The following is a 23786-nucleotide window of genomic DNA, read 5'->3' on the forward strand; positions in this document are numbered from 1 at the left end:
GAGAAGTAAAAAATAAAGGTCAATAAACAAGATGAAAGAATAAAATTTGCTAGAAATTTTTCTTAGTAGTAGAATTAAATAAAAGATATTTTAATTTGATAATTAATAAGTAGATATTAAAAATTAAACGAAAAAGCTTCCAGTTTTCAGTTTCTAGCTGGTGAAAACAGGATTTAAGTATTTTAAAAAGGAAAAGCTTTTACTTAGCACTTAAACATTCGAATGATATCAATCCTTCAAATATTCCACCAGAAATATCTAGTTTTAAATCCATGGCATTTGAATAATTCTGGTAGCTAAAGCAAAATTATGTCATTTAAAGATAATCAGGAATGGAGTCTAGTTGAGTCATATCTAAAATTCGTAAACTGCGTTGAGAACATTTTTAACGTTGCCAAGAATTAGCTAGTAATGTTGATAAAAGAAACGAAAGTAACAGTTTATTGAACTAAAAGAATATTCTATTTTCATTTTCATTAAAACACGACACTTTTAACATCGTTTTTTTAAAGAAAACAAAACAGAATATTTGTTTCTTTGATAATTTACTAATTATATATAGTTTTTTAAGTAACTGCTTGTAATGAAAACATTTTTTTTTTCTTTATTGGACACTTTTCTAAGGTAATCAAGCAACTGAAAGAGTTATTCAATCTTATGAGCTGAAAGAAAACACTGGTATAGTTTAAGCGAAACTGTTTCAAAAATGGTTGATTTAATCTTTAACGATAGAAATGAAATATGCCAGACTTCTCCCCGCTGTTTATCGTCTTTTCTATTAAAATTGTTTTTCAAATGTTATATGCTCTGTTTAAACCACCTCCAATATAAAACAAAATGTTGTAAATGTTTAACCCCAAAATGGACCTAAAGGAAAACGAAACATTAAAGGCATCTCGATAACTGCAGTTTCATTGGAGTTTTTTTAAACTTATCGAACGTAACGGAAGGAGTAGTGACCGACGCAGAAATCTCTGTACTCGTTTCGAAAGATGAGATATAAGATTTACAAGAGGTTAAAAATGTTCAAAGTTAGAAAAAAATTAAATCACAATTAAAAGCAAGTATATTATTATTGAACATTAATGTAATAGTTTTTACGTTAATTGTACTACTACTTATATTCTCTCAGTGCTATTTGATATTTATAAAATCTACTTTTAAACTATTTTTAAAAAATATGAATTGTTATATGCATTAACCTTCTAAATGGATAAAATTATGATTAAAAATATTATAAAAGTTATGGCATGGTTTAATATTGCTATTATTAATATACCTTTACAGAATATGCATGCAGATACATTTAATTTGACTGCGCATAGAGGCGCGCATTTACCTCTTTGTCTCAGGTCAAGAAATACGTAAGAACGCCTTTGCTTTTAAAACAAAAATTGTTAGCATTGGAAATGAAACTATGTAGATTGGGGACAGTAAAGTTTAATGATTTATTTACATTTCAATTGACAAACGAATAAAACGACGTTTCTTTGAGATTTATCCCTACTGTAGATAAAATATGGATTTAAAAAGTTGAACTAAGTGGCATATATTAATGCCTAGAATGCAATGTATAGGAAATAAGGCAACAATTCAAAAGCAGAAGGTTCACTTTTGCCCTTTCTGCTTTCAAAGACTGCACTAGATTATATTTCTGTTGGCTAAAACGTATTAGAATTTATGTTGCATTACGAAAGCACGTGGAAATATGCAGAAACATGTGATAACAAATTAAATAAAAAAAAAGAAAAAACATAGGAAAAAAAAAAGTCTGAAATGTTTCAGATTTTAAATTACGTCCAAAGGGGCGTTTTTTAACATTTTGTGTGTTACCTTTCTTTATTAAATATCATGTTCCTCGCACTTAAACCATAAGATCCAGTGCAACAGCAATATCGCAAAATAGTTTTAAAACGAGCATATCTTTAGAATTTCCGATACAGAGACTCACGCGCTGGAGATAAAAATGTTTTTTCTGCACAACGTTGCCATTGCTCGCTTTGAAATCCTTGAGTTTGTTAATCAAAAATTCGTCAAAGTTTTAAAAAATAGGAAATCGATCATAAAACAAATTTCAAATTTCAAATTTGGTCTTCCACATGCTCATATTCGTTGGAGGATTACGTTATTCAAAATTCGATGACTCTATGTACCGTTGTTTTATCACAATACGAGAAATATACATACATTTATGCAGACTTTTCATTATTTAATTTCTTCAAATATAATGCAGGACTCTAACATTTTGTGGCAACAGTTTGAAAAGTGAACTGACATTTATGAGTCCGACGCAAAATGCCAAAACGAAACTAATAGTCCTTCGGGATTCAAATCCCTTTGGACTAAAAAAATCTGAAATGTTTCAGATTTTAAATTACGTCCAAAGGGGCGTTTTTTTAACGTTTTGAGTGTTACCTTTATTTATTAAATATCATGTTCTTTGCACTTAAACCATAAAACTCAGTTCAAGAGCAATATCGCAAAATAATGTTAAATTAAGCATATCTTTAGAATTTCCGATATACACAGTCTCGCGAGCTGGAGATAAAAGTATTTTTTTTTCTATATAACGTTGCCATTTCTCGCTTTTAAAGCATTGAGTTTGTAAATCAAAAATTCGTTAAAGTTTTACAAAATATAAAATCTATAATAAAACAAATTCCAAATTTGGGATTTCAGATGCCCATATTCGCAGTAGGATTTCGTCATTCAAAATTCGATGGCTCTATGTATCATTGTTTTATCACAATGCGAGAAATAGACAATTATTTATGCAGATTTTTCATTATTTAATTTCTTCAAATATAATGCAGGACTCTAACATTTTGTGGCAACAGTTTGAAAAGTGAACCGACGTTTATGAGTCCGACGCAAAATGCCAAAACGAAACTAATAGTCCTTCGGGATTCAAATCCCTTTGGACTAAAAAGTGTCTAGCATGCGGTTCTCACGAGATCAGCGTAAATTTGTGATGTTTTTCTCATCTAAAAAGGAGATTTCTTTCCATATTTGCATTGTAAATCTGACTCATGTTTTCGTTCACGGCTACATATGTTTTCTATCTGTTTATTTTTATTTAATTATTATTTTTATTCTTTTTAGTCCAAAGGGACAATTTGCGCAGAAGAACTATTAATTTCGTTTTGGCATTTTGTGTCGATTCACTACAAGCGTTGTTTCATTTTTCAAATTGTTGCCACCAAATATTATCACCCTGTATTATATTTAAAGAAATGAAATAATGAAGAATCTGCATGAATGTATGTATGTTTCTCGCAGTGTGATAAAACAACGGTACCTAGAGCCATCCAAATTTGAATAACGTAATCTTCCATAGAATATGGGCATGTGGAAGTCTAATTTGAATTTGAAATTTGTTTTTTTATCGATTTCATATTTTGTAACACTTTAACGAATTTTTGATTAACAAACTCGAGGATTTCAAAGCGAGCCATGGCAACACTGTACGAGAAAATTGTATGGGAAATTCTAAAGATATGCTCGTTTTTAAAATTATTTTGCGATGCTGCTGTTGAACTGAATTTTATGGTTTATGTTCGAAAAACATGATATTTAATAAATAAAGGTAACATACAAAACGTTAAAAAAACGCCCCTTTAGAAGTAATTTAAAATTTGAAACCTTTAAGATTTTATTTATTTACTTATTTATTTGTGTGTTTGGGTGGGAATTACTTTCACGTAAACTAGATGCAATAGTTTCCAGGAAATGTTGAGAACTGCTGAACTCCATTCTTTTATTAATGAAAGAAATTCGGCTGTTCCTTCTGCGAAGCTACCAAACGGGTTTTTTAAACTTATCCGTATGGAAACGTCTTCTAGAATTTTAACCGCCAAAGCCTAAATACAAAACAGTTTATTCCGGCATTTTATTAAAATTCAGTACGTGCTTATCTCTTTCTACAAAACTGGTCTAAATGGATTTATTTAATTAAGAAAATATTGCTGCTGTTATTCTTATCAACTGCCAGGCACCTTGTCTCTGAATAATAAATTTATTCGTCAGATAACGGCGCACATAAGCAGCTATCTAATATTAAATGCAATCAATTTGTGGAGACATTAGGTTATTTCGAAGCAGGAGACATGAAAAATGAGCAATGCCCTCGCCGAGACTAGAATCTCTCGAATACGCGCCGAGTGTGCTGATCATTACACCACGAAGGCATGTTAAGAAGGCGGGAGAAATATACCTTATAAAATAGTCAGCCATTCTTGAACGGTAGCGCCAAGTTTCAAAACAACCTTAGTCTGTTAGAATCCAGAACTGGCAACTACAACACTATGTGAAGTGAGAAGAAACTGGAATGCAAATGGTGTCTTACTTGAACACATTCAAAACTCTTCTCGCAAATGAATCCGAGAAGTTTAATGTTAAATCTTTCTTCTGCGTAATTACTAATATCCGTATGGAAAGTCGTTATACTTAAGAGTTTTGCAGGACTATAATATCCTTTTTCCCAAAACGTCATCTGTCTATTTTCCATTATGATGTGTAGGCACTTACTGAAAGGAAACCTTGAGGGTTAGGTTTCTTAAAATTGCTCTTAATCACAGAATATGTATACTCGCACTAACTGTTGTATAGCAGTCTCTACAACAGTGGTGTCCAACCTTTGGCCTATCGAGAGCACATTTCCAAAACATCAACATTTTTGTTAAACAATGTCATTTCCAATGTTATGTGATACATATGTAATATTAATTTAGACAAATGGGTTTGAGATGAATAATAATATTGGTTGAACTTTATGGAAATCAGAGAAGCAGAGTTCAAAATTATTTTTCAGTGCATTTAGGTTTTCCGAGTATTTCTCTGTTTCATATGCCTTGTGATAATTAATATGGCTTGATAAATTCTGAAAATGAGTGAAATTTTTTCCTTTCATCTGATTTATCCACAAATTGAACTTTATCTGAAAAGCAGGTACAGTCTCAGTCAATTGAAAAAAGGTTTTTTTCTTTTCCCTAGAGATGTTCGTTCCGTTTAGCTGTTATCAGATCGGATAACCAAATATTATCGTCCATTTCAGATCGGATAACCAATTATTATCGTCCAATTCTTCATAACGTTCGTTAACCGGATTCAAAAAACTGCTTTATTGGCTAAAGAAGTTCTACAAATCGTTGAAGTAATTTTCCCCTGCTGAGCCATGTAATATCGGAATGAAGCAATAAGATTCCATGTTCTCTATCAAGTTCATCAGTCAGGAATCAATTATTTTATAACGTCTTGCAAGATATCTCTTATGATTATAAATGCTTACTATATTTTAACAATTAAGAAATATAAATGAATGGTTATTTTTAAAATATTTTTGGTTCATAGTACCTAATCGAGCTGGCAAGCACATACAAAACGATCGGCGAGCACAACAGCCAGGCACACCTGGGTTGGGCACCGCTGCTCTACAAGATGGATTTATAACAGGAGATGATTTCAGTCCTATCAACAGTGAATTCACGAAATGGGAATTATTGGAGATTCCCCAAGTTCCAAGTTCCGCTGGATGCGCCGCTGATTAACTAGCAGGATTTGCAAGTTTTGTTCCGGCTGTCTGAGTTAGTTGCTACAGAGCGCTGAAAGTAGGAGAATACATGAGTAAGACCGTCAGTCAGGATTGCAGATGTTGGAAGGACGTGACTACCTTGTCACGTGAGGTGTGAAGCAGTCGTTGAACGTTGCGAGATGAGGCTAGAAATGCTGAAGAAAACATTAAATATAAAAAACTGCAGAAATAATTACATAAAAGGAAATTTTTCTAGTAATCTTTAGAGTAACATCTTATGGAATAAAACAAATTTCATCTTTTAATGCAGTCTAAAAGTCCTGTATGTTGAAATCCATGATCACGTGATGGGGGTGGTGTAAACAGAATCATGTTTTCATTATTACATTGGAGAATTGTATAAATTCTCTCTATATATCCATCAAAATAAATCGTAAAAACTCAAACGTACAGATAAGATGAAAAGATAACAGAGACATCAGTTTCAGTATCCGACAAACGCCATTCATACAAACGTGCAGTTCAAGAACCGCGATGGACAGGCAGGTGGTTGAAGGACAGCAACCCTAGGATACACTTTCAAAGTTGAGCGACCTCTTTCACAGACTGAATGAAACCATCCTAAGTTTTGAAATACTTGCTGATGTTTCCATCGTTTGTCAGTTTGATTAATTTCTAACAGATAATTGCATTTTTTTCTCAATGGATTTTTTTTTTTTTTTTTTTTTTTTTTTTCGAATGGAGTACATTCACCTCTTTTTCTTCGCTCAGTCCTTCAAATTTTATTCGGTTATTTTGCATTTTGCGCGCTATTAAGGAATCCACATACAATTTATACGAATAGCCAAGAGCATTTTAAGTTTTATTACGAATTTTGCTTTTTTATTCGATCTTTTATAAACTTTAAAAAATTAGAAATAAAAAGAAGAATTAATATTTAATTCCTTTATATCCTAATTTGAAAAAAAAAGTTCCTAGGTTATCATTTCTTAAATAAAGTTTTTATACAGTTTAACTTCGAAAAATTGAATTTGAATGAGGCAGAAGAAAAAACTTTCAGACAGAGAGAGAAATATTGACAGAGAGAGAGACAGGTGACAGGTGACGGAGGACGGGGACGCCTGAAGTTTAACAGAGGTTAACAGGTATATGTCCCGCGTCCTCCCCTGTAGTTTATTTAATAATTATAAGTGTGGATACATGGCCATACAGGGGCAACTGTTCAACATCTGGCATTTGAAGTACATTTGAATTAACATACAGGCACGGGGGAAAAAAAAAAAGCACATAATAGGTTATAACAAAAGAAGAAAATTAAACACCTAAAAATGGTGTTCAATTTTCTTCTGCTCCCTATGCAGTCAGAGATTAGATGGTAGAGCATTAGAGTGCATATGTCAGTGCAAGTAATGCATATAAGCCCTATTACTCTGGTTGACAGAGGTCCTGGCCATATGCTGCAATGGTGATTATTACTCTGCAGATTTTATTTATGGCCGCTCTGTTTTTGGCTAGGAACTTGTGAAATGCTGATATATTGGCTGGTATCGGGAAGTGGAACTGTTCCGTGAGTGGGCACTGAAAGATATAATGGTCCGGTGGCCCCTCACCCCCGCAAACACAGCGATCCGTGGTTGAGATGGTGCGGCGGTAGAAGTAATCCGGGAAGGGACCATGATCAGTAATGAAGTTGGTAAGGGGAGCAATTGCCATAAGGCGCTCCGTGGTTACTTTTGGCAAGAAGCTATGCGCTCTCCTTCCCGTGTCGCCCTGATCCCATTCTCTTTGCCACCACTGGATAGCGGCATTTCGCAGTTGACTTTTCAGGAAAGATGGTGGTGCTGATACTGATATCGGTTTGGCATTTTGGTTCGAAGCAGCCTCCTTAGCGAGTTCATCCGCTGTCTCATTACCCATGTTACCTGCATGGGCTTTAATCCATACTAGGTCAACATATGCGTGCCGATTATCTTTAGGATATGCTGCAGTCGTATGATCAGCGGGGAGACAGAGAGAGACAGAGAATAAAGACCAGAAAGAGAAATATTGTCTTTCTTTTATATGTTCACATTCCAGTCTTTTCAGAGAACGAAGCTGACTAATGCGCCCATTCAGTTAATCAGTCTAGCAATATGTATAGTATAATCCACAAATGCCAGCAAAGGAAATCAGAAATACAGTTCCGCGCAGATTAAATATGAATACAAGAAGACAAAACCTTGCGTCTTATTCTATGACCGAATTAATATTTGATGTATTAAACCTTATTGAATGACACATTTAACACACACACACACATAAAAAAAAAATAATAAATAAATAAATAAAAAAAAAAAATAAAAATGAAGCAACAAAATCTGAAAGTTTTCGGATTTTAAATTACGTCCAAAGAGACTTTTTTTTAACGTTTTGTGTGTTACCTTTATTTATTAAATATCATGTTCTTCGCACTTATACCATGAAATTCAGTTCAACAGCAATGTCGCAAAATAATTTTAAAATGAGCATATCTTTAGAATTTCCTATACACGGTTCCGCGTGCTGGAAATAAAAAGGTACCCCCCCCCCTCCGTAGAGTGTTGCCATTGCTCGCTTTTAAATCGTTGTGTTTGTTAATCAGAAATTCGTTAAAGTTTTACAAAATAAGAAATCGATAATAAAACAAATTCCAAATTTAAAATTTGGGTTTTCAGGTGCCCATATTCGCAGTAGGATTACGTCATTCAAAATTGGATGGCTCTAGGTACTGTTATTTTATCACATTACGAGAAACATATATACATTTGTGCAGATTCTTCATTAGTTAGTTTCTTCAAATATATAATGCAGGACTTTAACATTTGATGGCAACAATTTGAAAAGTGATTCGCCGTTTATAGTAATTCAACTCAAAATCGCAAAACGAAAACAATAGTCCTTCAGGGACAAAGCTCCTTTGGACTAAAAATTCAAATTAACGGGACTATTCTTAAAAATTATGCAAATTAGGATATTATGCTTCAAAATTCTTCAAATATATATATATATATATATATATATATATATATATATATATATATATGTTACCTATATCGAAAAAACAAGGTAAAAATTATCTGATGTATTAACCAAGGAAATTATTTCGATACGTAAAAAATGTGAAAGGGGAAAATGCGAAGAAAAGTGATAGCGGAACGAAACAGTGCGGAAACGGATAGCAGAACGACAGCGGAATGTTGTGATGACGGTGTCCATCTTCAAATTAAAATAAAATGTAGTGCTATATTTTCTCTGCATATGCTAATAGCATTAATTTTTCGCAAACACATAAAATTATTAATGTAAATAGTGTAAAGCTAAACAACGTTTTAAAATTTTTATCTTTTGATTTCTTAAAGGAAACATAGTGAACCCTTCTGTGGCGACCACCTACTTAAGAAAACAGCATATGAAAGGGATCAAAGTGAGAAGTTTATTTAAAGTGGTTCCCAAAAATGTTCGTACACTTATGATTTTCATTGAAATAGGGCTCTATCCATTAATTAAAAGTAAATTTTCTAAATGATTTTAATAAGAAGAATCTATAATCTATTCGTAACAAAATAAAATGAAATATTTTTAAAATAAGCGAAACTTTATTTTTAAGAAATTAATATTTAAAAAATGACAAACATTTTATCTCACAAAAGTCTTCGTACACTTGAAAAATATCTTGACATATTAGTAAAAATTTTCATTCTTCGTTAAATTAATATTAGTAGGATATCCTTTAGCATCCAGAACAGCTTTTAAACGTCTGGGAATAGATTTTATAAGTTTTTTTTGTAATTTCTGTATCAATGTTCATCCATTCTTTCATCATGGCTGTTTTGAGTTCGCTTTTCGTTTTGATGTCGTGTTTTCGTACTCTCACCTCCAGCTCTATCCAAATGTGTTCTATGGGGTTTAAATCTGGCGACTGAGGTGGTGGTTTCAAAACCTGTGGACAATTATAGAGACACTACAGGCGAACGTTGAGAGACGTATACTTAGGATCGTTATCATGATTAAAAATAAAGTTGTTTACAATACCCAAATTTTGGGCTGATAATTTTAAATTGTCTCTTAAAATATTTAAATAAAGAGAATGATTCATTATGCCATCAATAAATACCAAATTACCTCGTCCTGATGTTGTCATGCCCCTCCCCCACAAGAACACCCCCACCGCCACGCTTAACTGTTCCAACTAAGTTCTTAGAATGAAGTTCCTCATTTTTTTTTTTTTCCTCCATACAGTTTTTCGACCATCGGAACCAAAAATGTTAAATTTGCTTTCGTCAGTAAATAGGACATTATTCCAGTACATTTCGGGTGTATTTATCATTGATTTTGCGAATGAAAACCTAAGCTTTCTGTTTTTCTCACTAACAATTTTTTTTTTATGGGCAAAACGCCCAAGTAATCCAACTTCTCTGAGAACTCGTCGAACTGTTTAAGGTGATATTGAAGTAGAAAACTTTGCATTAAATTCTGCAGAAACTTTTACAGCACTCAAATGTGGGTTTTTCACAAATTTTCTAATAATAAATCTCTCATAACGTTTAGTTAACTTTCTCGGTCGACCTTTTTTTACCTTATTTTCAATCCGATTTTCTTCTTTGAAGCGTTTTATCACATACTGCCCTGTAGAATGGGATAAATTAATTAATTTAGCGATATTTCGAATTGATTTAACACTACTGTGGTGAAAAATTATCAATTTTCGAATACTATTTGTAATTTCTTTACGACTGCGACCCATTTTTCAATAATAAATAGAATATTATGAAGTAAACAATAAAAAATTAAAGCAAACGATTTTTTAAATGCCACCACAATTCAAAAATTAAAAAAAAGCGGCAAACGGTAATTCTAATTTTGATTTTATCCAAAAATATTTCAGTGTACGAAGACGTTTGTGAGATAAAATGTTTATCATTTTTTGATTAATAATTTCTTAAAAATAAAGTTTCGCTATATTTTAAATATATTTCATGTAATTTTGTTACGAATAGATTATAGATCTTATTATTAAAATCTCATTCAAAAAGTTTACTTTTAATTAATGGATACAGCCCTATTTCAGTCAAAATCATAAGTGTATGAACACTTTTGGGAGCCAATGTATGTTCTCACAAATACTGATAACTCTCCATAGTCTTAGCCGGGGTTTACTGTAGTTACACGTACAAAAAAGAGACTTCCTTATAAGTGAATAAATATAAAGCGGAAATTTACTGAAATGCAAATTATTTTTCTTTTAAAATTCTACGAAAAAGATTTGAGATCTTCTGTGACATCTTCTATAATTTAGAGATAATATCAAACTTATAATTTAGATTTATATACATATATAAGAAAATAAGAAAGCTGCTTTAAAAAAATAATTGGCGACGTCAAAATTAACATTTTCAGATTTGGGGATCTCCCCCTAAATTCATCTGTTCTCCCAAATTCTAGATCGTTCTATGTTATGTAACGCTACTGGAAAAGGACAACTAAAACTAATATTAACCAATCGTACCTTGTTTCTAGAATCGCACCTACTTTGGTATAAATACCTCTGACGAGCTAATTACGTCATTATTCTGTTGGCTTCTATCTTGCTAATATCTCCTCGCTTCACTTCTGTAAAATGCTTGCGTCATTCTATTAAAAAACTACGCACAGAGAAATTTATTATATTTAATTACGATTGAATAAGTGTGTGCCCAAGTATTTGGTTATATGTGAAAATAAAGATTGGTGATTTGTCGAAATTCAGTTTTGTTGCCTTCATCTGTGTGTCTTAACCACAGCCATGACAGATGTTTAAAGCTCTTAAGAGTTCCAGCGTTCGACTGCGCATTCAAAATCATCACATATATACGTATATATATAGAGAGAGAAATGTAAAGAGAATACTTTCGAAGTCATTAGAAACAAATTCAACCTAGCTAAAACATTTAACATATTTTTTTTAACATTCAGTTTCGACTTGATCAAAAATTTTAATTCTTTTATATCCGAGCAATTGAAATACTTTTATATTAATTATTCTTAGTTTATTTACTATTTTACTTTCTTTTAACCTACCGCAATACAAGGCTTTAACACTTTCATGTTCATTAGTATTTTTAACATGAAAATTTTGTCGTTCGAACATCCCTGATCCTCGAACGTCCATGAACACGTTCATGATTAGAACGATATGATACCAACTCACGTCCCAAGGGCTACGACAGGATGCTGGCACTAAATATTCTTCAACAGGTGACACAGGAATTTCCTTCATTTTTCTCGGCTTTTTCTTCAGTTGATTTTATCGTTAATGAACCACCGTGGTTGCATAAAGGTACAGCTGCTGAATACAGGAACAGGTCTCAAAATTTCATACTAAGCGATTTGAGTGTAGATATCTTAAAAATATAAGCAGTGAGTTAGTTATATACGATATATAAAATTATATGTGATGATGATCTTCAACATTTATGCAAAAGAAACAGAAAAATTACACGTTCATTAAATTACTGAGAGGGAAAACTAAGATCAGATTATGTAATTTCTACCTCATACCGGAAAACTGTTTATTACTGATTTGTTTTACTTCAGACTTCCAAATACTGGAACTTATTCATTTCTTACCTGCATTCATTAACGATAAAGGCTGTATAATAACAAAGGGGATCTATGCTGACGCATTTTTAACCGTTTGAGTCCGGCGAAGCGCTATCGCGCTTCACTTGTCCGTATGGCCAAAAATACGGCGCAACGCGATAGCGCTTCTTTTGTTTTGTATCGAGAATGCGAAGACGCTGCTATTGGTTAGTCAGTTGTAGTGATATCAGAAGCAGTTGTTTTATAGGAATTGGAAATTTTTTTCATTTTTTTACCAAGTGTTACACTGATAATTACGAAATAACCCATGACAAATTCTGATTTCATTTGAAAGTGACTATGTTATGAGAAGTGATAATGAAGAGTATAGTAATGACCTTGAAAGTGATAGTGGAAGTGACATCATCATTCGTTCTAAGAGATTACGAGTTATTAGTGATAGCAGTGATGATGATGAAGTAACTGCAAGTACCTCCGATGACGATATTATTGATTAGATTTTACCCGTGGATACAATTTTTTCGAACGAATGGAATACTTTTTCTGAAGTGCCTGGACGAAAGCATGCCCCTCCTCCTGATGTGAAACCAATTGAATATTTCAATAATTTTTTTTCAAGTATACTAACCAACACTAACTCTAATTCGGGCAACATTACCTGGCTACTTCAAGAGCGACCTTTACATGATACAGAGGCCTTCCTTAGTTGACTGTGCCGGCGGGGCGCTAACCCATCGAACAGCTCGCAGGGACTTCTCATGTTCATCGCCACAATCCACCACATTGAGGGCTGCGCGGGGAGCCGTCCCCCCCCCCCGGCACAGCTCTTAAATCTACATGAGAGCGTCCCCACAGCGAAGGCAACGGACACGACAGTACCAGTACGGTCCCTGCCAAGCCCGCACCTACCATAGGATGGACCTATGGTTCTAGTCCTGTGAAGTCTGATTATATACCCAACAAATCGAAACTGGCAGGACATAAGTCCAGTCAGTGGTCTGGAAGAAACCCGGGTCTCCTCCCGAAAATGGTCAGTTCCGGAAATTCACACCAGTCGATCCCCTGGGATTGGTTGCTCAGCGTCATTAGCCTATACGAGCCAAAGCCTGGACCAAGGCACCGTATAGTTCCCAGCGGGGCCACGAGGAGGCTGACGCTGAGCGTCTTCGCATTCTCGATACAAAACAAGAGAAGCGTTATCGCTCTGAACCGTATTTTTGGCATACGACAAGTGAAGCGCGCGCCGGACTCAAACGGTTAAAGGTCTTTTCTGAAATGCTATACTGAAGTTTTTATAATAGAGTTCTTAACATTCTATGATGCAGGGTTCAGATACATTAACGATTCTGAGGAGAGTTCTTATTTTCGGTTAACGATTTTTGTTCGATACAAATAAAGATAACAACTTTGTGGGGATCTTTTAATTTACTTTTATTTTAAAACAGTCTTTCATATCGCTCTTGCTTGAACTTTTTTATTTTCGGTTAACGATTTTTGTTCGACACATATAAAGATAAGAACTTTTTGGCAATTTTTTAATTTACTTTTATTTTGAAACAGTCTTTCATATCGTTCTTGCTTTCAACTCACTTTTTTGCCAGAATGTAAATGATCTAGCGTGTGTGTGTTCAAATGAGGAAGAAAGAAGTTGGTATTAAAGGAAAGATTTTGGAAGGTGAATTGAGAGCGTGTTCTGCCTGCTCGAAGGCCACGTTAGGGTCTTGATTTTTCTAACGATTAGATTTCTGTGGCATTGAGCGCTTCTTGCCATTAGGCTTGTTTATGTCGACGAGTCAGAGACAGACTGCCCGTTAGTTAAGCTGTGAAACAGTTGGGTAAGTCACCGTCATTTAATTTTAAGTTAGTCATTACCTTTTTGAGTTAAGTCAAAAGTTTTGGTTTTTGTAAGCACGAGTTGGCGCCATCTGTGAACTTTAATTTGAGTTAATAAAGGGTTCTTTATGTCCTTCACCTGACCTTGTCGCTCTTTAAGACTCGAGACTAAACAGGCTTCTAACATCTAGATTAGTTTATGATACCAAAGCATACGAGACGTTATATTGTTGCAGTCTACAGGGCTTAAAATGATATATTTATTTTCCATATTATATAAGTGAGTTGCTCTGCAGCGTAACAAACTGACTGACTTTTAAAATAATTTTATCCATTATTCTTGTGCGAAATTTGATATACGTACTATTATTTATAACATAACTACATGATTCATATAGATTTATATAGAATTTTATTGAAGCAAATGAATGATTAGCCCTCACGTGCTTTGTCGTAGTTTATAAATACTGTAATAATGTATTAAATAATTCCGATTCGATACAATCCATTAATCAAGTAAAAAGAAAGAGTCGGAAAGGATTTGTAAAGGATAAAAAGCATATTCGAGAAGTGAGATGTGTGTGTTTCCCACTTTGGCAAGCTAGAGTTAGAAGCAGTTTTCGGAAATAGGCAGATTTATCACCAATTGTTTCTCCTTAAATTATCTCAATGCTTTTAGTTTAGAATCAGAATGTACTTCTTAGTCAGTGTTTTGTATCAATATATATTTTGAAAGATTGTTCTTGTAAGATCTCCGTGACACTAAATTTTTTCCCGTGGGAAGTAACAAATAATTACTACTATTATTTTTTTAATCTTAAACAATTACAATTAAAAAAATCTGAAAGGTTTCAGATTTTAACTTACGTCCAAAGGGGTGTTTTTTAAGAGTTTGTGTGTTACTTATATTTATTAAATATCATGCATGTTCTTCGCACTTAAACCATAAAATTCAGTTCAAGAGCAATATCGCAAAATAATTTTAAATTGAGCATATCATTAGAATTTTCGAAACACAGTTCTCGCGCGCTGGAGATAAAAAAATGTTTTTTCCTGTACGACGTTGCCATGGCTCGCTTTGAAATCCTTGAGTTTGTTAATCAAAAATTCGTTAAAATTTTACAAAATATGAAATCGACAATAAAACAAATTCCATATTTCAAATATGGGCTTCCAGATGCCCCTATTCGCAGGAGAATTACGTTATTCAAAATTGGATGCCTCTAGGTACCATTGTTTTATAACAATGCGAAAAACATACATACATTTATGCAGATTCTTCATTATTTAATTTCTTTAAATATAATACAGGCGATAATATTTGGTGGCTTCAATTTAAAAAGTGAAACAACGCTTGTAGTGAATCAACGTAAAATGCCAAAACGAAATTAATAGTCCTTCTGGGCAAATTGTCTCTTTGGACTAAAAATTCTAACTAAAGTAAAATTAATTAAAAATAACTTTAGAAATTTCTGTTAAATTTAAATGAACCAAAAGTACTTAAATGAGTAATTATTACTATATCATTCTGTTAAAATTCTTTACTGCTTCTGATTAATCAGTATCAAAATTATTTTTGCAGCAGTTAATGGTAAATCGCAAAACTAGTGTTAGAAACCACCATTCCGTTATTTTATATCATTATTGAAATATGTGGGCAAGTATTGAAGAATATGTAGAATAATATAAAAGGACGTATAATCCATTCAAATTTATTATTCTATGTTGTTGTTGTTATGAATTATCTCATTTGTCTGACAGTAACATCAGAACAAGCGATCGAACATCAGAACATCAGAACGAAATTCATTGTGGTAAGGAGTTGTTTTTGCTTTATACGGGCGCAGCCCTTCCGCCTGGTTTGTTGAACCTTATGAAGAAAAGCAGGCGTAACCCTTCCAACAACAAACGATACGAGCCGGCGCCGGCCGTGTCCAAATAAAAACAAAATCAATTTAGCAGCTTAACAAAAAGAAAAGAAAATTGTGGCAAGGAGTATTAGATTGCGTCTGTCGTCGGCAAGAGTCTTGAGCACCATACAGATAAGCAGTACGACTTTTCTCAGTTCATCCCCAATTTTGATGCAAAGCACCCTTGGGGACAGGTCTGAGGGTCTCCCATCTCTCTTCCCCTAGCAGCAGCCTCTCGAGAGGACCTTCTGCTCGCCGCATATTTGGAGTGCCCATGCCGCACAGACACTACACATTTACAAACACCCATGCCTTCTCTGGGATTCGAACGCAGACCCTTCAATAGAGCAGACAGTGCCGCTAACCACTATCCCGATTGGGAGACACTATTATTCCATAAATATGAGATTAATGTTGTATTATAAAACGTAATAAACTGGAACAAAAATAACGAAGTAAAATATTAAACTAGCTAAGTGAAAATATACCATTTTCATTCCTTTTGAAATCAGTATATTATAAGATATTCTGAGATAAATCTGAAATGTCATTTGTCAATGTCAAATGCGATTTAAAAATCTCAAGGCAGCTTTTGTCATAAAACAAGTAAATCATTGCTTGCAAAATCGTACAGAAATCGAATGACTTAATTAAGTATTCTCGATGAGATAGATAAAATAAATATTTAAATACTATTTTAAGTGAAGTAATGATCCCTCACCCGGAGCTGAGAGCCATGAGAAATCAACTATGGCCTCACAAGACCTCAATTCGAACTCCAGATCTTCCAGTAATCAGGCGGTTGTACTACCAACTTACTACGTCATGAAAACACGCACGGCGGAAAGGCAAAAATTCGTCGCACTCTACCCCCACTTAAAGGGTGACTGGGAAGATGTGATCCAGTTGCCAAATCAAAAGTGTTGATAAATCCATCACATTTTACTCCAAACCCGCTGGAAGGCTATAAGATTTCATTTTCTTGGAGCACGAAACACGAAGAATTAGCTACGCTGTAGTAATTCTTCGTGTTTCGTGTAGTAATTCTTCGTGTTTATTCCAAGCTTCGTATCATCCGAGTGCTAGGTTGACATGAATACTAGCTACATCACGAGAAGACACAGCAGGGAAAGGCGAAGATTTCTTATGTACTGTCAATAATGAAAATGTCATTGAAAACAAAATAAATATTCTTTGATAAAATTCAAATACTATATACGTAAAATTTTAAAAGAGTATTGGATTTTTTACAATAGCATCATCTGTGGTTTTTAATGGAATTAATTTTAATTCCGAGAACATTTGATTCTTTCTGATATTTTAAGATAAACAAGTAATATAAGGCAAAAAAAAAAAAAAAAATTAAGTCAATTCCTACTTAGGTCAACAAAGAAAATTTTTATTTTAGTTACTTTTTAACATTTTTTCGTTTCTTATTTGTGAAGGTGATGATGGTCTATAATTTCTCATTCTATCCAGCTCTTGTAATGCTTCATTATTGCAAGGAACCTTTCCAGTGAGTTTCGAGCAGTCCAGTTCTTTAATTAATATTCGATCTAATGATTTCACACCACTCGAGGCGACATACGATTGACCTGTTGTAAATAGGTTTCTTCCTAGATTACAATAATTTTGGTCCTAGATTATAATAATGCATAATCTACAGTGCCACCTTGCATCTTATGTACTGTTGTTGCCCATGATGGCATTCGTCGTTCAGCAGTACCTTAGCTGGGTTTGGCTGGGAATTGCACTGATATTGGCTTGATTCTGTTCACAGTGACTGATGGAATACATTTGGAAATTAGGCCAATGAATTTCGGTGATGAATCCAATCGTACCATTAACCAAACCATTCTTCACATCAATATTTGATCTTAACATCACTTTAGTCCCGATGAATATCTCTATTTCTGCAGGAAGACCACCAGTTTTACTGATGTTAGTTGGTATTATTTTACTCATATCTAATGCTTCGATGTTACGCGTGCGTGTGGCATCTAACAACTGATCAACTAATCTAACAACTGGTCTAAAAAGCAGCATAACTTTAGTTCTAATAAGCAGGAATAAATAAGCAGGAATAAATAAGCAGGAATTGACTTGAAAAACTATATTAACAACAAGTGTCATCCACTACAAGTTTAAGAAAATGTATTTGAACTTGAGTGGATCAATAAAAAGTATTTTATTAGCTATTGAAAATTTGAACAAGATATAGGGAGAGTGTGAGCTAATAGAAGGAATTTAAAAAGACAAAATGAACTACAACTTCTGATCTGTTGTATCAACTTTGGCCTTTCTCAAACAGGAAATGATTTCTGCATTCTCCGCGACGATATCCGATAACACTCACATAGATTCGCCATAACAAGCTATTAGTTTTCAAAAGATGTAAAAATAATAACTGATGAACTTGGTAGAAGCCGATGATTTCTTACGGCTGCCTAAGAAAATGGATTGCAGAAGTTGTCTAATAAATATCTAACCAAGCCAGCTTTTTTTTAAATACCTATGAAGCGCTGTTATCGTTGATGTTTATTTTCTGTCGTGTTAGTATCTGAGATGCCTTAAACGATATTAATTTTTGCATTAAGAAAAATAAAAAGTCGTTTATGAATGAAAGTATTTAGTTTTGACTTAGTTTGTCAAAAATGCTTGCAATAATGCTAAATCACGCAAGAAGTAAGGTAACCGTAATAAGAAGACGTTATAATGTTTAGCAAAGTATAAGTCTTTTCTAAAATAATCTTTGTATATCTTTCAAGTTCGTAACAATAAGTTATTGAAGTACTTAACAGGTTCTGTCGTTAGGTGCTTAAATCTAGAGTTATTAATAATTATCTGAAAAGAATATACCGATTTAAAGTTTATAACTTTTGATAAATTTGAAATATGATGAGCCACTAAAAACTACAGAGATTACATGGATTATTATTATTATTATTATTTGCTCGGAAAAAGAAATAATTTACAAGAAAAGATGTTATTTTTTCATAAAATACTCTTCCAGCACATAGAGAAATTGCTAATATCAGGAAATCGAATACGGTCACTTTTGATGCCTTCAGAATCGATTAGCTCTTTGAAGAGGTAAATTTTTAATAGATCTGGCTGGACGGTTATAGCAAGTCATCTAGTCACGATTATCAAAAAAGCAATAAATTATTCCATGGAAGGTACAAATTTCAAAAGTTTTGTATACTTGAGCTTTACATATACAAATGAGAGGCTTTTATCAATGGGTATAAGGAAATTGTTTCATTGTGTTATTTTTCAGTGTAATTTGAGATTAGTTTATTAAAAACTCATCTGAATGATGCGTGTTACAGCCGCCTATCTTTCAGCTATCAAATATACGGGTGTTGTTGCGCCACTTATGGAAAGTAAATTACCTCAGTTAATACTTTGTTTGAGAAAGAGTAGCAATGCGTCAGTTTATCGCGAGACTATGATTAGAACAGTAGTTTAAAGATTTTTAAAATGAGTTTGTAATGAAGCGGTTTGTTGCAAATAATTGAAATAAAATGTTTATGCCTTTAAATAAACTTCTAGTCCGTCAATTCAAGCGAGTCGTCTCATTTAATGAATATCTTTAGTCTAAAATAACCGACAGATGTATTGCAGTTAAGACCTTTAGTGCTACCTCGAAACGGTTTGATAAGATCTGTAGATCAGCGGTTCTCAGCCTTTTGACTGACGCGTAGCATCTAAACAACAATTGAAAACCTTTAGTAACACCACTACAAAGTCCTATTACCACCACCACTCTTGAACAAAGCTCAGATCACATAAATTTACGAGTGTCGAAGAAAAAACTCAATCAGAATGTTGGAGATTTAACTTTTGAATTTAATAGTTAAAAATACTTTACTTCTTTGCGTACCACCTATTTTTCTCTTGCGTACCACCAGTGGTACACGTACCATCGGTTGAGAACCCCTGCTGTAGATCATTAAGAGTTGCTATCGCTGCTCAGAAAGGAGATTGCGCTACACGTGTTTTTTTAAGTTCGTGCTCCATTCAGATGAGCCGTATAGAACAGCTTTCTTCGTTACTATCTTATACCACTGTCATGTATCTGGCAGCGGTGAGCCAATCAGCTGCCTGGCAGAGCCCAGCAAGTGAGAGAGACGACAGTTGCATGTTAGACTCAGAGCAGGCGCAGGTGGTAGATTAACTATGTTGTAGGAGCGAGGTAGTGCTCCAAGTTTGCCATTATTCTTTGAACGTTAATTTTTTTACTATTATTCTTTGAAAGTTAATTTTTAATAAATGTTTGTTTCGTTTTCTTTATGGTGCAGCCTATCTTTCTTTATGGTATCCTTATTCATCCGTAAGGTCATTACATCAAGCTCTCTTACGAGAACCAGAGCGAACGAAGCCGACTAGATTTTGAGAAAAGGTGAGAATTTTTTGTTGTAATTTTAAGGAAAATTTCTTCTAAATATGTTTAAGGGAGTAGTTAAAAGTGTTTTGATTTCGGTATTGAAGGAACTCGGTGAAGAAGCCGATCCTAGTTTAAAAGTTGTAGAATTAAAAGATACGCTTTTAAGTTCTAAAGAATATTTGAAAGATAAAGATTTTGTTATTGAATTTCTTAATACTACGGTTGAAGAAAGGAAAAGGTCAGAAGAAATTGTGAAATTGCGTTTGATGCAAATCGAAAGTAGCAACGAATCTGGTAACAACGTAGAAAATACACTTTCATTAGATAAGCTTTTGAAAGCTGTACAGGCATTATCGATTTCTGTAAAATTAATTTCTTTAAACTAAAAAGGGTGAAGCATGGAACTTATTTTTTGATTCAATAGAAAGGGCTTTTAAGCATAAGAACGTACCAAGTCTGAAATTTTACTTAAATTGATAGGTGATGAATCTTCTAATATTCTAGTATATATTAAAAATGATTATTTGAAAGATTATGAAAAAATTAAATCTTTAATCCTTAAGGAATATGAACCATCGCCAATTATATGTTTAGAAAATTTTCGCCAAGCTCAAAGGTTGACGGGAGAAACTCATTTGCAGTTCGCCTCTCGTTTAAGATCATGTTGGATCCATTATTGTAAAAGTAGAAACGTCAATGATTTTGAGTCTTTAATTAATAATTTCTGACAAACTTTTTCAAACATTGGATAGTGATTTAGCGTGCCATGTTACAGTTCGACAAGGTGAAAGTTGGCTACGTCCAGAAGAACTAGCGAAGTAATGTGACACTTATTTCATCGCAAAAGGTAAATCTTTTGATGACATAAGAGGTGAAAAACGCATTAATTTTCGTGATTCATGCAACAAAAACGCTAAATATATTCCACCAGGGCTAAGAAAAGATTCAGTGGTAAATGAACAGAAACATTCGTTTAAACCGACAGAATGTTATGCGTGTAATAGCAGTTTACATTTGGCTTTGGATTGCCCGAACAGGCGAAATAAATTTGAGAGGTCCAATAAACAGAACGATAATTTCCCGGTCAAACCGAAAGTTAACATTTAAAGTAAACCGAAGGACAGTGCGGTTGTTACAAATGTAAATTCTAAACATTTACAAAAACGCGAGTGTTCCGACGGAAAACTTAATTTTTATTTCTTGGAAAAGATTACTATTTACATTGCAGGGAAGCAAGTAGAAGCTATAAAAGATTCAGGTACGGAAATACCAATTTTGAACACTACATTAATTCCTGATTTAAAAATAGAAAGTATGGGTAAAATCATTTTAAGTTCTGCATTTGACGACGTCATAGAGGCAACGTTAGCAACTATTCCCATTTATTACAAAAAACCAAATAGTTGTCTATATTCGTGCGTAGAAGCTCTTTTCGCGTTGACAGATAAGCTCAATGTTCAATGTTTAATTACACCAGATGTATGGGATCGCATATTTGAAGACGAGAATGAATCAATAGTCTACCCCAGGGATGGGCAAACTTTTTCGGTCGCGGGCCAAAAAAAAAAAAAAAAAAAAATTTGGTGGACCAAGATAAATTTTTCTAAAATTTAAAAAATAATATACAAGTATTATAATTTAAATATATTAATGAGATGAATGAAGTTGCGTATTCATTTTTAAAAGTTTCTTATATTGAGGTTCGAAGTGAGATGTATTGATTCTAAGGAAAGAAGCTAAATGTTGTCAGTCTACTTCTGAAATAATTCTTTCTAAGGTTTATAGTTGAAAACACTTGTTCACGTATATAAGATGAAGCAAACATAGCACTGATTTTTTGGGCGTGGTATAATTAACTTGGGAAACTTACTTTCGATAATGATTTGTAAAACTCTGGCATATTTAGAATCAACTGCATGAGATGATTGTTAGATTGCAACTCCATTAATTCAAGCTGCAAAACTGACCTCATTGCTTCACAATTTACGTTGAAAGACATGGTAAAAATATCCAGTTCTGTTTAAATGGCACTGAAATCTTCTTTCGAACTCAAAATGCAGATTTTTCAAGCCATCTGCATAATTCTTAAGTTTCTCTTCATTTACTGAGGGTATTGAATTTAACCTCGGAAAATGAGATAAGTCGTTCTTAGATAGCAGCCCAGCAAACAGATTAAGTTTTAAGTTAAGATAATTAAGTTAAGATTAAATTTTTTCTAAAGAGGTCAAATTTACCTACATTGGATTCCCATATGTCTGCTCCCCGAGAAAGAGATAACGCTTGTTGGCGGCAGTCTACAGCTATAACTAACAAAGAACTTCCGCTTTTAACACTTAACCGATTCAATGTACTTGCTATTTCCGTCGATTTATGTTTTGCAGAACAAGAATAGAGAAAGTAAGAAGATTCCTTTGAAGATAAGAAGAAAAAATAATATTTAAACAAAGTAGAAAAGGAGATGGATATATAATATATAAATATATATTTCTTTTATTTGCCTCGAACCGGAAAATTAAAATTCTATTCATGGGCCGGAGTTGGCCCGCGGGCCGTAGTTTGCACATCCCTGGTCTACCCCGAGACGAAACCGGAAACTCATAAACAAAAACAACCTAAGGTTGGCGCCGTTGAACTGTCAAATGTAAATCTTTTTTATAGCTCAGTTGCGAATCAGAATGATGAAAGACTAAACAGTTATTCGGAATCGAATAAATTTAAGGTCGATCAGAGAAACTGCCAAACATTAATAAATTCTTTTAAGGACGCAGAATTAGGGAAGAATAATTTCTTTTTACAAGACGAATTATTATTTCATAAAGAAAAAATTTGTGAGGAAAACATACAACACTTAGTTTTGCCCGAGAATTATCGAAATAAAGTCCTTCAATTAGCTCATGATTCCATATTCGGAAATCATTTAGGTATGAGGAAAACTAAAGAAAGAATTAAGCTTTCATTTTATTGGCCGAACATATCCAAAGATGTAGAAAATTATTGTAGAACATGCGAAAGATGTCAATTAAAAAGTCCGAATTTACGAACTTACGAATTTTTGAGAGGCTAGACAATAAATAATCCATACAGAATCACTCTCTCCAGAACTTTTCCGAGTGCTAGAAGAAGGCAGGTTGGACAATTGGATGTTAGGACGATCGGAACTCTTCCATTTTTCAGAAACAAGGCCAGTTCTGTTATTTTAATGCCCTTTGGAATGTGTTTAACTTTGCAGTAAGCTTTCATCAACATTTTTATGAGATCAATAAATGTTTTGTGCGGAACTTTGATGATTATGCTGTCCACACCATCTGCGCTTGGAGCTTCTTTCTTTGGAACCAAGGCGTTAATGATTCTAGTTATCTCTGTTGTAGTCGGGGAACATTCGGTGACAAATCCGTTGCTCCAGTCCTTCACTCTAAACTGAGACATGACTTCCCTCTATCTCGAAGCAATCACCGGCGAAAGCTCGTCCTGAAAGATGGGTTTTAATATATTTTTTCTACCCCATGTAGTGGAGTTTGAGGGCATG

Source organism: Stegodyphus dumicola, chromosome 1, assembly GCF_044657685.1.
Source record: "Stegodyphus dumicola isolate Sdum_Otavi_A_Nest chromosome 1, ASM4465768v1".
In the NCBI taxonomy this organism is placed as follows: domain Eukaryota; kingdom Metazoa; phylum Arthropoda; class Arachnida; order Araneae; family Eresidae; genus Stegodyphus; species Stegodyphus dumicola.